Consider the following 12,934-nt stretch of genomic DNA (forward strand, 5'->3'; position numbering starts at 1 on the left):
TTTATTAACTTCTAAGGATCCATTTCAACCCCTGTCTTAGTAAAGTGTTTACAGTATGTGACACTATTCATTTATCACTCTTTTAAATAAAACATCAGTTATTGGTTGTATTCCTGATAACATACATTATACAATTTATTTTAGAATGTTAATTCACAAAGTTATTCTTAATCACCTAGAATACAATTAATGTTCTTTTTTTTTTTTTTGCTTTCAGTTCTATTATTACTATAATTATCGATAGATATACTGATGTGCACTGCCTTTACACTCAGTGTTTTGAAATTATCATTAAGGGGACTTTGAAAGTTTACTTTCAAAAGTAACATTACTGGGGCACCTGGGTAGCTCAGTGGGTTGAGCGTCTGACTTCAGCTCAGGTCATGATCTTGCGGTCAGTGGCTTCAAGCCCTGCATCAGGTTCTGTGCTGACAGTTCCGATTCTGTCTCCCTCTCTCTCTGCCCCTCGCCCATTCATTCTCTCTCTCTCTCTCTCTCTCTCTCTCTCTCTCTCTCTCTCAAAAGTAAATAAACAGGGGCGCCTGGGTGGCGCAGTCGGTTAAGCGTCCGACTTCAGCCAGGTCACGATCTCGCGGTCCGGGAGTTCGAGCCCCGCGTCGGGCTCTGGGCTGATGGCTCAGAGCCTGGAGCCTGTTTCCGATTCTGTGTCTCCCTCTCTCTCTGCCCATCCCCCGTTCATGCTCTGTCTCTCTCTGTCCCAAAAATAAATAAACGTTGAAAAAAAAAATTAAAAAAAAAAAAGTAAATAAACATTAACAAAGAAAAGGTAACATTATTGAGAGCAAGGGAAGCTGGCAGAGTAGGAGGATCCTGAGCTCACCACCTCCCATAGACACACCAAGGCAACAACTACATGTAACACAAATCATTCTGAAAATGACCTGAGAGCTGGCCTAACAGATCTTCCACAACTTGAGGCATAAAGAGAAGGCCCTCATGGAGAAGGTAAGAAGTGGCAGAGATACATCTGGGAACCAAACACCCAGTATAGTGACCCACAAGCACGAGGGATAACACGGGCTTAAAGGGGCCAGGTGATCAAGCCCTGCTTCAGGCACTACCACGGGGACCCGCACCAGGAGAATGAGACCTTACATTTTCTGGCTTTGAATATTGGTGAGTCTTTGCTCCAGGAGCTTTGAATGTTAGTGGGGCTTCACTCCTGGAGAGCCAGGAGGCGATAAGAAACCAAGTCCCCACTCTTAAAGGACAAGCACACTGCATCATTATGTCTGAGACCCAGAATAGAAGAGGCAGTTTTCAAACGAGGGTATACATGAAAATTTATGGATTAATTTTAGAACACATGCCAGAAGAGCAGGGATGTGCAGGAGTTTCCTCACAAATGGAAGTATTGGCAGTTACCGTGTTTTCTTGCCCGCCTTCTGCTTAGCTGGCCACATGCTGCTGAGAGTTCATTCTGACACTCTCCATCTATCTGCCTATCCAGCTCTGATACTCCCCTGTAGACTGGTACCACCCAATTTGTTTGCACTGGAAGGTGCTCCTGGAAAGCGGTTCCCGCCCTATCACACACAGGGGGGGAGCCTCAGTTGGCACTAGTGTCCCCCGAGAGTGACTACCATATCGCCAAACCTAGCAGGCACCTAGCAGGGGCTAGAGCCCTGCAAAGTAAGGGATACCCTGTGCAGGGGAGGAGTTAGCCCCATGCACTAACACACCAACGTGTTGCTACCGGAGGACGTCTCAGCAAGCGGAATCAGGAGCAAGCACCACCCACCAGTGTGCCTGCCCCAGTCAGGGCACAGGCACAACAGGTGGGTGCCAGGAGCCCACACAGACAACACCCTTGGAGCACTTTTGTTATTGGCCATCACAAGAGGCCTTTTACATAAGGCACCAGGAGACAGAGCTGACCTACCTAATATGCAGTCACAAACACAGAGAGTCAGACAAAGCAATGAGATAAAGGAGTATGTTCTAAATGAAAGAATAGGACAGAAACACAGGCTAAATGGAGATCAACAACCTGCTTCATATAGCTTTCCAACTAATGGTCATAACCATTCTCACCAGTCCTGAGACAAGAATGGATGAGCTCACTGAGAATATCAACAGAGATAGAAAAAAAAAAATAGCCAATAATTACTCAGAGCAGAAGCATACAATAACTGAAATGGAAAATACAGCAGAGGGAATCAACAGCAGATTACAGGATGCCAGATAATGAGTCAGCAATCTGGAAGACAGGGTAGTGGAAAGCAAATAAGGTGAAGAGAAAAGAAAAAAAAAAAGGATTTAAAAACTGAAGATAGGGAAAAGTAAAAAATTAAAAATAAATAAAAAAATAAAAATGAAGATAGGTTAAGTGACCTCTCCACCCACATCAAGCATAATACCATTCACACTGTGGAGATCCCCAAAGAAGATAGAGTGAAGGGGGCAGAAAACTGATTTGAAAGGAACTAGTAACTGAAGACTTCCCTAACCTGGAAAAGGAAGCAGACATCCAGGTCCAGGTAGCACAGAATACCCTCATAAAGACGAACCCAAGGAGCTTCACGCCCAAACACATAATCATTTAAATGGCAAAAAGAAAAGGCAATAACTAGAACTAAAATAACTATGAAATGAAAATTGTTCACTGGTGAGAACAAACCAACAATAAAGGTGGTATATCATTTGCTTATAAACCTGGTACAAAGGTTAAAAGCAGTAATCTTACTCATATCTATAAAAATTAGTCAAGGGACACAAAAAATAAAAAGGTAAAGTGTGACATCATATACATAAACTGTGGAGGGAAGAATAAAAACTAAGTGCTTTTAGAATGCGTTCAAACTTAAGCAATTATCAACTTAATGTAGGCTGTTGTATAATTAGGATGTTATATATGAAATTCATGGTAAACAAACTGAAAACTTCAGTAGGGCACAAAAATAAAGGAAAGGAATCCAAGCATAATATTAAAGAAAGTCATCAAATCACAAAGGAGAAATCAAGAAGAAAGAGACAAGAAGAACTACAAATATAACAGTAAAACAATTAACAAAATGGCAGTAAGTATATACCTATCAGTAATTATTTTAAATTTGTTTCGATGTTTTTTTTTAATTTTTTTTTAACGCTTATTATCGAGAGACAGAGAGACACAGAGCAGGGGAGGGGCCGAGAGATGGAGAGACACAGAATCTGAAGTAGGCTCCAAGCTCCGAGCTGTCAGCACAGAGCCCGATGCGGGGCTTGAACTCACAGACTGTGAGATCATGACCTGAGCCGAGGTCAGATGCTCAACCGACTGAGCCACCCAGGCGCCCCTCAATGTTTATTTTTGAGAGAGACAGAGAGAGAGCATGCGGGGGGGGGGGGGAGGGGGAGAAAGAGAATCCCAAGTAGGCTCCATACTGTCAGCTCACAGCCTGACACGGGGCTTGAACCCATGAACTGTGAGATCATGACCTAAGCTGATATCAACAGTCAGATACTTAATCAACTGAGCCACCCAGGCACCCCTTGTTTTTAACTTACCAAAATTATTTTAAATTTAATGAGGAAGGATTTATAACATTACAATACTAAGTTTTTCAACTTTGAGATATATAGATATATATATGTTTCATTTTCTTCTTTTTTTGTTTTCAGTTTCTGCTAGTTTGTTTTTGGTATCATATTTATTTTTCCTTTTCTTTGGAATATGTGTAATGTAGTTTTGCTATTGTGAAGAAATCTTTCAGTAAATGTCCAATGGGTTGTTACAATTTTAATAAAGCCTATGGAATGTCTGTATTTATAGTGTTTCTACTACATTAAACAATTACAATTTTTAAGGTATTGATTCTCCAATTATATTGAAATAATATTTGAAATAATACACTTTTCCTCACTTTTATACCTCTGTAGCTGTTCAGGACTTATTGCTTTCTGTACACCTTCTAAGGCAATATTAAATAGTAATATCATTAGCAGGTATACTCAACTTATTACTGATATTAATGGAAATGCTGAGTTTAGAGTCATTGTATGTGAGGATGACTGGGATAAAGATCATTTGTTATGTTAAAGAAATAACCATTATTCCTAACATTAAAACTCTTAAAATAATCAACAATAATTCAAGTGTTTTTAAGCATTTATTAATAAAATGACTATAGTAATGTAACTAGTAATAAATTTATATTAAAATATCCTTGGGGCACCTGGGTGGCTCAGTCAGTTAAGTGTCTGACTTCGGGTTCAGGACATGACATCACTTACAGTCATATAAGTTCAAGCCCCACATCAGGCTCTGTGCTGACAGCTCAGAGGCTGCTTCGGATTCTGTGTCTCCCTCTGTCTCTGCCTCTCTCTCTCTCTCTCTCTCTCTCAAAAATAAACAAACATTACAAAAAATTTAAAAAAAAATTCTTAAACCAACATTGAATGAATAGGTTAAAATTTGCATCCTGGATTTCCACATACTCAAAGGAAATAGCGGCCCCTGTATATCTCTCAAGTATACCCTGAAAAGAAGGAAAAAAATATGAAGATCGTGCTTTCAGAATAACCTGAAGATACAGGATTCCTAAATATCAAAAAATAATAATAATAATAATTAAAAAGAGGAAAAACACTACAGCCCAGAGCATGATCTTTTTATGTCACTTCTCTACCTCATGTGAGCCACAAGCCTTAAATGACGAAAAATGGATCCTTTCAGAGCAAAAAGAGAAATCCCTAGACAGATTAAATGGGAAATAAAAGAGAAGATACATATTAGTAACATCAGGGGTGCCTGAGTGGCTCAGTACATTGAGCATCCAACTCTTGATTTCGGCTCAGGTCATGATCTCAGGGTCATTAGATCGGTACCTTCATTGGGCTCCATGGCTGAGTGTGGAACCTGTGTAAGATTCTCTTTCCTTCTCTCTCTGCCTCCCCCAACCCCACTTGCTCTCTCTTGAAAAAAATAATAATAATAACATCACTAAGGTTTATGGTCATGGTCCTCACTATGCAAGAAGGGGAGAAAACTATGCATCAGGAGAAGGTAAGGGAGAAGCCTGTGGGGATGCACTGATTTAGTATCAGTACCAAGTCACAGCTAAATCTCTTAGCTTTGGCCTTTGGAAGGGTCTAGAAGCAATGACAGCCCAGTATGAATGAGCCCACCTTGCACCGAGATCTCGGTTTCAAAACAAGTATTTCAAAGGCTGTTGCAGAGTTTTATCACTACTCACAAGCAGGTCACATAGAAAAAGAATAACATAACTGACACAAGACTGTAACATATTATTTGGGTTAAGTCCAGAAATCAACTCACAGTCTTTAGTGTTTCCTCCACCAAGTGCTTAGTAGTAGATTCCCGACCACAGCCACTGATCTGCTGTATTAGAGCTTTAAAAAAAAAAATCACAAAACTGTCTTCAGTCAAATCTCTTATTCAAATTCCAAGATTTTGGAGTTGTAATTCAGTCCCAGAATGAATAAAAACAATATTGTTTGTAACTTCGGAATGAGACCACACATAGTCTCTTGTTTTTAAAATGAACGTTCCTCTCATTCATTTAGTTGATGAATGGTGATAAATTTACATGTATGTCATTTTGCCCTTGAATTTATCACTAGTGTCTATTTAAATTGGTTTTTCCTAGGAGGCAAGAACCATGTTAAATTGATCTTCTACGACTCAACACAACAGATAATTTAATGAATTTTGCCTTAATGATAATGATGGCTTAAAAACACTACAAAATTGGAAGTTTCCAGATTTGCCTCCTCTTACGTCTGATGGTCATTGCATTGATTGTGATGAACAGATGGTGTGTGGAGATTCATAAGCTATTTCACACAGAGATGATACTCTTTCGCAGCTTACCTCAGCCTCAAATATCACATAACCTTATGGTTTTTGTGGGGTTTTTTTGAATGATAAATATTGCCAGGCCTTCCAAAGAATGCTGCTAGCTTTTAAAAATCTTATCAACAAAATATAACAGCGATCAGGAACAAAATGTTAAAAGGATAACGGTCATATGAATTCCGGTGAGCATGTGTCCAAGTGTTGTTTGAGTCATTAACAATGAACCAACAGAATGACCATAAAGGTTTAAGAGGGCAAAAAAAAAAGATATAAAATAATAAGTGAAAAAGTTTTGGAAAAACATAGCTTGGATTTTAAAAATGATTACTAAAATCATAACCTTGGGGATTATCTTCTCTGAAAGACAGAAATCAATGACATCAACCCTGTCTGAAAAACAACTTGCCTGTTATCTATTTTCCTCAAGTTAATCTCTAACTTTGCAGAATCTGGGTGCTGATTAGTAGTCAACAGTAAGTCCGGTAAGTCACATTCTCTTAGAAATTCAGATGACCTAGATTGATAATTCAGTGCTTTAGTAGGACACTGAAGGAACAGAAAACCATTCCGTGCCTTGTTTCCAGGTTTTAGTTAACTTTAAACAAAATATTATATTTATTTTGAATATTAAATATAACATCAATAAATGATTGTGTAATACACAACCAATTGCTTCCCTAAATTCTCCTAAAAGTAAACTATTTTCCAGGAGTTTAATGTAAACTACTATGCCAACCTGTATACTAACCAAAGAATGTTAGTTACCACTTTTTTGGGTTTGCTATGTAATCTTAGTCTAGTCAAAGAAGTCAAACAGTAAAACTGAAATTGAGCATACTATACGGTACCATTAATGCTCATTCAGTAGTGTAACATATGATAGCTCTATGATAAGTATGAAGGTACCTCTAGGTTGTTTCCAATTTATTATCCTCAGAAGACTTGCTGAAAAATTAGAATTTATACTTGCTCCACACTTTAGAAAATACTCTAGACATGGTACTTTTACAGTAAGTACAAATTCCCTGTAGCAGAATTACTTAATTTTTACAATTAGTTTTCATCTTGAGAAAATAAATCTTCTCAAATTGCCTTTGATGGTTCTGAAATAGTATCCCCACACTAGTTTTTGGATACTGTTTGCACTTTTGTTCTGTTTTCCCGACCACATTTGAATGTCTATGGTTTTTCTCAATGATGTAAACTCATTTGTTATGATAGTAGCTTTGCGTATGGGTCACTGGCATGATTTGGTTCATTTATTTTCTTGATGGCTGAGATTCGTGTTTATGTTTCTTTGGAAAAAGAACACATGATTCCAAAAGTGTTACAAGGAGGAATGTGTTACATGTTCAGTTTAGGATACTAATCTTGAGTGAGTTCCTTTAAATTGCTGTCATAATAAATTGCCTGTTGCTTTCCAAAGCTAATCAGAGCTAAACAGTGCTGCTATTAAGCTGAATTTCCAGTTTCAGACATGTCGGGGCATTTGAAATGATGCATTGCTTTTCTGTTTAGTCAGGTGATTAAAAGATGCATTTATATCCGTACAATATATTTAATAAATGAAGAAATAATATGTTTAAATCCTTAAATTATTTTTCACTAGCTCGGAGAAAACGAAGAAGCTTTCGCGCAGGTTACTATTAGATTAACATTTTAGTTAAAAGATCTCTATCTTAGTTATTATTAGCTTCGTTAACCCAGCGCCATTTCATTCTTTTTTGGTGACCTACTAAAACTATTTCCAATCAAACATTTTTAAATGCACAGTTCCTGTTACAGACTCTAGCCAGAAATCCTTTTTAACACAACAGTGTTAATATGAAAATTTTCTGCAATCCCATCTACTCTGTGTTCAGCAATTGGGCTATTATTGTTGACTAACATTACAAAACCTTATATACATGAGTTGTATGCTTCCAAAGAATGTTTACAAGGCTGGAATTTAGGGCCACAAATAAATCTTTCATTATTTTTTTTATATTAAAAAAATTTTTTTAATGTTTATTTATTTTTGAGAGAGAGAGAGAGAGAGAGAGAGAGAGCGAGCGAGCCTGAGCCAAGCAGGGGCAGAGAGAGAGGGAGACACAGAATCAGAGGCAGGCTCCAGGCTCCGAGCTGTCAGCAAAGAGCCTATGTGGGGCTCCACCTCATGAACTGTGAGATCATGACCTGAGCTGAAGTTGGACACTTAACTGAATGAGCCACCCAGGTGCCCCCATTCATTTATTATTAATGTCAGAAATAGCACACATGGCTCCTGAATCCGCCTTTCAGCAAAGCCTGAAATTAACAATAGACGGAATATATTTTAAAATTCAAACACTTGGAAACGTAAACACAGAAAACGCTAGAGGTGGGTGATCTAGTATATAAGCTACTACCGTACGTGTGACTGCATATAAATCAATTAAAACGAAATAAAATGAAAAATTCGATTCCTCCGTTATACTAGCCACGTTTGAAGTATTCAGTAGGCACACGTGTCTACTACCTACATCATTGCAGAGTGAAAGCACACAACATTCATCATTGCAGAATGTCTTACTGGTCCTGAGCTACAGCTGCCAGTATCAGCTTCTCTGTTCGACTGACTTTGATATGTGTTAACTTTTATTCCAATTTTATCTATACCAAGTCAGTGTTTGAACAGAGGCATGAACTATCTTTATAAGGTACAGATACTCATTTTTATCCGTTGAGAAACCTTATAATACAGCCTTTTTGCATGCTTTATTTCCTGGCAGGAACTAAAAGGGATATATTAAAATTTGCCATAAATTGGCTTCCTGTTAATTCACACTTGCATTTTTAAGTCTTTCCTTAAATGTTACATTCCCAATTTATTTCATGCATAAAACCGGGAAGCTGTAATAACTTCAGAATGACTTGTGACTTTTGTTGATCACCAAACTCATCTTTGTCCTATTTCTCTGTAGCCAGCAAAAACCAGGGGGCGCCTGGGTAGCTTGGTTAAGCTTCAGACTTTGGTTTAGGTCATGATCACATAGCTCATGAGTTTGAGCCCCGCATCCGGCTCTGAGCTGATAGGCTGCTTTGGATTCTGTATCTCCCTTTCTGTCTGCCCTCCCCCACTCACACGCTGTCTGTCTCTCTCTAAAATAAATAAACATTAACATTTTTTAAATAAAATTTAAAAAAATCCACTATGAGTATCATGCTCCTCCTTAGCTGTGAACTATGTTATAAAGCAAAAAAAAAAAAAAAAAAAAAAAAAGGAAAAAACTTAGAAACAAGTTTTCATTTCCTTTTATTTCCTACTGTGACTTGGAAGTTAGAATCCAGTTTTTAATTCCGCTAATTTGTAGATAAATGTGTGCCTAATGTCACAAGCAACCATGCCAGCTTCAGATCTTTCTGCTTCCACACCTGTGCCAGTATTTAAATTAAATTGTGTAATTCAGTATTTCCCAAACCTGTACTGAGTTTCCTATTTGCTTTTTTTTGTTTTCAGCCTTCCTCCTCTCCAGAATTCCCACCTTACCACGTTCCACTGTTCCTATTATTCCAGATAGTAATATTCCTAACAATCCTTGAGTCCTTCTTATTTAGGTAATTCATTGATTTATTCTCCTTCTAGTCCATAAGCTTCTTGAAAGTAGAAATTTGTAAGTTACTGGTCTATGTTATTATCATGGAACTAAGTATATATTAGGTGTTTAATACACATTCGGGAGATTTAAGTGACTGTTATCAAAGTGTCAGTCTACAATGAAAGACAGCCATTACCTTTCAAAACAGGAAACTTACAGAAAAGTAGCAGAATGGTAAATGTTTTACTCAACAAAAACTTCAGAGTAATATACAAGGAATACATGGAAAAATATAAGTTTCCATATCTGGTAATTAACCTCAAGCTGATAAATATTCTCCTTTTGCCATACTTGCTCCAGATCTTTTCTTTTGAAATAAACCATACAGATCTAGTTGGACTGCCCTTTACAAACTTCCCCAGTCCCATTTCCCTCTGTCCTTCCCCTTCAAGAGCTACTGTCCTGGATTTGGTATGTCTCCTCATTTGTGTTTTAACTTTGGTAGTATCATGTTTTTAAGATGCACTATTATACCCAAAACTCTTTTAGAGGTGCCTTGTCCATATATGCATACAATCATCTATGTTAATTCTCTTCAAGATTTTAGTTTTAAACGAATGGCTTTGCTTACTGTTTAGAACCCTGGAGCATCAAAGAGTATTTCTTAAACAAGCAGATAATTATTTTTGCTGTATTTTGTTTCTGAACTCTTTTAAGATTAAGTTAAAGGGAAAAACTGTATTCCTTTGTGAGGAATTTTTTTTTTTTAATTCCTTTTCACTAGCTTCCCAGATAAATAAACAGTGGCTGCCAATTTCACTTTCAGGATAATTGATCCAAATTATCTAGGCCAAAGCTCTTTGAAAAATGCAAACGGCAGTCAATCCTTAGAAATATAATTGATTAAAGGTCTAAAAGGGTGCATGTTGATTTAAAAGCCATATATTTGACCAGACCTGGATTGCACCCTTTAAGGATGCACAGAGTATCCCTTTAGAAAACTCATGACTGTATCAGTGCATGTGGAGGGCATTTACCTAGAGTCTTTGAATGGCAGACACTGAGTTAGGTGTTGGTGATGGAATAAGACAATTCAAACACTTGTGAGAGGTACCTGTCCTTGTGTAATTACATCTAGAAGAATCTTTTACAAACTATAAATCTTTATTGGATTTGTGAGAAAAAAAATCGATGAAATCTGAAATAACTGAAGAATGTATATTGGGAGGGAGTGATTTGCACAACTTATGGCAAAAAGAGTGTTTCTGGCAATGGAACACCCTAAATGGAGTGGTTGCTGAGTATTGGAAGTAAGTATGGATTTGAACAAAAAGGGAGAAGACACTGGAATCCAGTGTGAATTCTGTGTGGTTTCTTTGTTACTGCCTGAGTTTGATGATTCCTCTTTTTCTGGCCATGGCCCTGATAAGCAATACTGATGAATTCTTGATACATTTATAACCTCTTTCACATTTTGAGAAAGAGACTTGAGAAACTATGGGGGTGTTCTAGTGTCAGCTGACAAAACTTAGCTGAATCAAAACTAGGTGGAAATAGTCTTTTAGGCATAGGTTTCTTACAACCATTTCACCAGATGTGTTAGAAGAACATTCACAAATTTATCAGGAAGAGAAATGAGGCATAGAGAAATAAAGTGGTTCAGTTCTCAGCAAGCAAACAGCGCTTCAGGGACAGTGTTGAAGAGAATCCTAAGGTTGGAAGAAACATTCAGAGGTCATCAATTGCTGTTCTCATTTGTCTGCTAAATGCATTATTCAGCGCCTGCCACACGAGAAATTTCTATGTCCTTTCTCACTAACCTATCAAGAGTTTACAAGCCCACATTAGTTAACTCTACCAGAAACTGCTCCTGCCTGACCAACCCGCTTAACCAGAGTACACAGCAGTCCAACAGACAAGTTTCTTAGTAATTTCCGTTGCCTGCACAGAAACACACAGTACTGCTCATTTTCTTTATTTCCAATATAAATTTTAAAGCCATGTTCACTACAAAGTTAGGAGGCTTTAGTAATATCTCTGTTTTAGACTTGAAGCGATGAACTAAGATATAGCAAAGTTAATGTACACAGGATTTGTATGTTACATGCTTAGTTTCTGTTCAGTTTGCTGTGTCCATGTATCCACCATGATCCATGGCAGGTGAGGTGGTGAGGAAAATAAATGCCATCCCAGTGGGAGTCACTGACCTTTACTGTGTTGTTCCACTCCGGATTTTTCTATTAGCACATCTCCCCTCCTAAAGCCCACCTACATTTCACTCCCCATTATGGGGAAAAGATGCTGCTGCTATGCATTTAAGGAAACTTTAAGAACCAAACTTTACCAAGTAGAAAAACATTGTTCATCTTGATGCATTTCTGTTCGATCAAGTTTTAAGCATAATGGCAGCATGATATTTTTACATGTTGTTGAAGTGAATAATTCATTGAGGAATCTGGAAAGGAAACACTTCTAGAATCACCCACTAAAGAGAGGACTTGTTCAACTGAGTATCAAAAAATAGGCTTAAGATTTCCTCTGTGAGTTTTCCGCCAATAAACATAAGCTTGATGTCACTAAAGATACGAAATCGGAAAAAGAGATTGACTTATATGCACACTTTGATTATACTTTGATCATAACTACTTTGCACAAAGGTCAGCTAGATGCCATTTTTTTTTCACCTCCAAAGTAACATCAGTCCAGCAACGTCCCCCTGTCTGGTGCTGGCATTTTCTTTTGCTACTGAATCATTGCACAAATAGACTCCCGCCCCTAGCTACCTCAGTTGCAGAGAGCTGCCTTACCCAAGCACGTGTCTCTCCTTGTGGGCACAAATCCCATGGCTGATTTTTTCTGGGTCATAAAAACCCAGATATTTAATGCAGAACACTCTTCAGACTCCCTTCATGTTCATAGCACTCCACAAAATGGCCCAAGGCTTTTGGAGCCTACCTCACAGTTCAAACGCATGACAGTTGAAATTCATCCTCTATCCTGCTTTCTTTTTTTCCATCCACAGGAGTTGATCCCTAATACAGCATGCCAAAACCCATTTCCGGGTGTGCTTGTATCAAATGCCATGGGATGGTTTTCTTGTCAAGGTCACAAAAAGCTCTTCACACTGCTAAATCCAATGGACAATTTTCGGTTTTCATCTTACTTGGACTACTAATTGGCCTTGAGCTTCTCTTCACACCCTATTTTCCTCAGTGTAGTTTCCCAAAGCAATGAGAGCGATGCCTTTAAAACACAAGATAAGTCATCTCCTTCCTTTGTTCAACAGCGTCCAATGTTTGGCAGGTCAATCTAAGTAGAAGCCAGAGTCCTTATAATTTCCCTCAAGGTCCAATATGGCAACACCTTCACCTGTAACCCTTTCACTTCATCCACTATTGCTTCTCCCTTGCTCATTTTGCTTCAGCCACACTTAGCCTTATCACTGGTTCTTCATCAAGCCAATCATGCTCCTGTCTAGCGGCATATCCTAAATGTGAACTAGCCTCCTCATTTCTGTCTAGGCTCCAACATATAGTACTTGGTGGAGATCATACCT

Source organism: Prionailurus bengalensis, chromosome A1 (genome assembly GCF_016509475.1).
Source record: "Prionailurus bengalensis isolate Pbe53 chromosome A1, Fcat_Pben_1.1_paternal_pri, whole genome shotgun sequence".
Classification (NCBI taxonomy): Eukaryota; Metazoa; Chordata; class Mammalia; order Carnivora; family Felidae; genus Prionailurus; species Prionailurus bengalensis.